Source organism: Chrysochloris asiatica, unplaced genomic scaffold, assembly GCF_000296735.1.
Source record: "Chrysochloris asiatica unplaced genomic scaffold, ChrAsi1.0 scaffold00093, whole genome shotgun sequence".
NCBI lineage: Eukaryota > Metazoa > Chordata > Mammalia > Afrosoricida > Chrysochloridae > Chrysochloris > Chrysochloris asiatica.
In genome coordinates, this window is record NW_006408611.1 from 10,369,776 (window position 1) to 10,373,471 (window position 3,696).

The window sequence follows — 3,696 nt, forward strand, 5'->3', positions numbered from 1 at the left end:
TGTGGAAGACAGCTACCTGGCCAAGTGATTGGAAAAGATTAAGAGAGGTGACCCAATAGAAAGCAGAAATCATAGGACAAAAACATTAATATCATATGCATGTATAATTCTGCTAAAAATAGTTCAAAAATGGCTATAAGAATACATGGAAAAAGCATCCAGAATCTTCTGAGGGGACATTTCCACTTGAAAGGACAAGCAGACCAGCCTGGAGTAGCCAGAAGAACAGAAGATACTTCCTGAAAGAAAGACTGACAGGAAAAATATGAAACAATATACGCAGGTCGACTGATTATTACAAGAACAAACAAGTAGCTCACCCAGGAGACATCAAGGCAAGTGGTCAGGTCAAACCCCTCAAGGCAAACCCCCTTCTAGGACTAAGGCTCAATGGGAATGCACGCTCTGATTCGTGACCACGTCACCGATAAGGGGAAGTGAGGGAAAAACAGTAATGAAGCTGTGAGCTAAGCCCTACAATGGTCAATAGACTTCTGTGAACCCAATGGAAACCTGGTTGGCCAGCAGTGTGTCAAGTTCAGAGAACTATTGGACCCAGAGTCAACGACATAGCCACAGAGGACTAGAGTGGAGAGTGAAGTGTCCAGCTGATAAGAAGAGAAGGCACATGCACAAGTACACCCACACTTGCAGATAATACCCACTTGACCTGGCTTCAATGGTTAGATGATCAGAGCTCAACCAGAATAAGAAAGAAGAGGGAAAAAAAGAATTTTTTTTTTTTTTAATTTGATGAACTTGACATACACCTATGGAAGTAGTTCAAAAGAGGGAACAAATCTTCACAGCAAGGACCATTCCCACCTCCTCCATACACAGAGAGGACAGGGATGGGCAACTTGGACACTGGCTACCCAGAATGGGGGTGCTACAGAGGCAAGAAGTGACTATCTTACAAGCTTTCAAGAGGGAACCTAGATCCAGAGGGTGTGGAGCAAGGTCGACTCTCCACTGAGGAGTAGCCATTCTGCCTAGTCAGGGCTGATGAAAGGAGGTGCGGATCAGTCTCTTGCAATACAATAACAAATAATTGTTATCAGGACTGATTGTAAGGGCTGGAAATGGAAGGTAGACATTTGGGGGCAAAGGGAGGGGAGTGATAAACCTTGCAGTCTAGGTGCGGAGGTCCCTGGGACCATCAAAGGAGAAGAGCAGAGAATGGAACCCTACCCAGAGAAGCAGTGATGCCAGGGATGGAGGCAGAGACAATGATGTGGGGAAATGGAGCAGCTGGGGACTTTGGACCCTCTAGGGAGAAGGGGGCAGGCTTGTGGAGTATACCCTTTGGTTGATGGATGATGCATGGAAGGGTCTGTAACCATATACGACAGGATCAATATGAAACTGATGTCCTCCCATTTAAACTAACACATAATTCACAATACAGCATTAAAAAAAAAAAAAAAACCATGGACAGGAAACTGCCAGAGGTTCAAATCAGACTCAGAAGAGAATGTGAAATGAGGGATATCTTTGCTGATGTTAGATGGATCTTGGCTGAAAGCAGAGAAAGCTGTCTACCTGTGCTTTATTGACTATTCAAAAACCTTCAACTGTTTGGATAATACCAAGCTATGGATAACATTGCAAAGAATGCGTATTCCAGAACACTTAATTGTATTCTTTAGGAACGTGTACATAGACCAACAGGCAGTTGTTCCAACAAAAGCAGGGGACACTGAATCATTTGAAATCAGGAGAGGTGTGCATCAGGGTTATATTCTTTCATCATACTTAATCAATTTGTATACTTAACAAATAAACTGAGAAGCTAATTACATGAAGAAGAACATGGCAACAGGATTGGAGGAAGACTCATTAACAACCTGCAATATGCAGATGATACAACCTTGCGTGCTAAAAATGAAGAGGACTTAAAATACTGATGAAGATCAAAGATCACAGCCTTCAGTATGAGCTGCACCTCAATGTAAAGAAAACAAAAATCTTCATCACTGGACCAATACATTACATAATGATAAATGGAGAAAAGACTGAAGTTGTCAAAGACTTCAATTTGCTTGGATTCACAATCAATATTCACGGAAACAGCAGTCAAGAAATCAAAAGATGTACTGCATTAGACAAATGTGCTGCACAAGATCTCTTTAAAGTTTTTCAGAGCAAAGATGTCAGTTTGAGGACTAAGGTGTGCCTGACCCAAGACATGGTATTTTCAATAACCTCATGTGCATGTGAAAGTTAAACAACAAATAAGAACGACTGTAGAAGACGTGTTGCATTTGAATTACGATGTTGGAGAAGAATATTAAAAGTACCATGGACTTACTAAGAGGAAGGAAAAAAAAAAATTTGTCGGTTATGGGCTGGGGGTTGGGGAGGGAGGGGAAGGTACAGCACTGGACAGGGAAGACCACTCAAAGGTAGAGCACTGCATAGAGCACATGATATTTCAGGTGTTGGGGAGTGCAACACACAAGAAGTGGGAAAGGGATGGAAGAACAAGGTAGACAGGAGAACATGGAGGCAGGTTTACATGGGCTAAGTGGAGCAGAGGTAAACAGTGATGTATCCTCAACCTTGGAACAACAGGGCTCTGTGATACAGGGATCGAGGCATAGATTGAATGGGTAAAAGAATGGAAATAAAGTTAAGATGCATGACTGTCTTATGAATATTGGTTTCCTCTGCCTAATACTGCAAAATAGACACTTGAGTGGGATAGAAAGGAATATTGGGAAACATGATTACAGAATACTTGTAAGCCTGTCTTCAGCCTGTAACTGATTGGAATACCTAAAAGGAGTTCTATAATTTGCCCAGTGAAATATCCTTCCTGCAAAGCCTTTGTAGTCTAAGGTGGAATCCTGAGCCCCATCCAGAGCCCTCTGAGGTGGGACATTCCTACTTGAAAGGACAAGCAGACCAGCCTGGAATAGGTAGAGGAACAGAAGATACTTCTTAAAAGAAAGATCAGTGAGAAAAATCCAATACAAAGATAGTAGTCTGATTGGCTACTACAAGAACAAGCAAGTTGTTCGCTGGGGAGCCATCAAAGCAAGCAATGAAGTTCATTCAAGACAAATCCTCCTCCAAGACTAAAACTCAAAGGGAACACATGATAAGGCATGTAAGCTTGCTGGTGAGCATGTTGGTCTCCTGGTAAGTGGAAGAGGGGAAAAGGCAGCAATGAAGATATGGGCCGAGTTCGACCATGTTCCATATACCCCCGTCGACATGGAAATGAGAGAGAGAAGAGGAGAGATTGGTTGGTCTAAAGTGTGGTGAGACCTATGGACTCCTAAACCCATGGACAAGGACATAGCCACAGAGGGCTGGAGTTGAGAGCAGAGTGCCCAGATGATGCGAAGTAAAAGGGAGATGCACAAAAATGCCCAAACTTGTAGATAGTACCCATTTGACCTGGCTTCGATGGCTTGATGATCAGAGCTCATTCAGAGGAAGATAAAAGGGGGGAAAAAATTCTGTTTTGTTTTTTTTTTATAAAGGAAACAAGTGTAGATTGCTACAATTTGATGAATATGAACTATAGTTATGGATGTAGTAGCTCAAAATACCAACTCAGAGGGAAGGAGTCTTCATAGCAAGTATCACTGCTACACTCCCATCCCCTCTGTATACAGGGTTGATTGGGACAGGCAACCTAGACATTGGCTACCTAAAATGGGAGGGGCTATAAAGCCACAAAGTGAC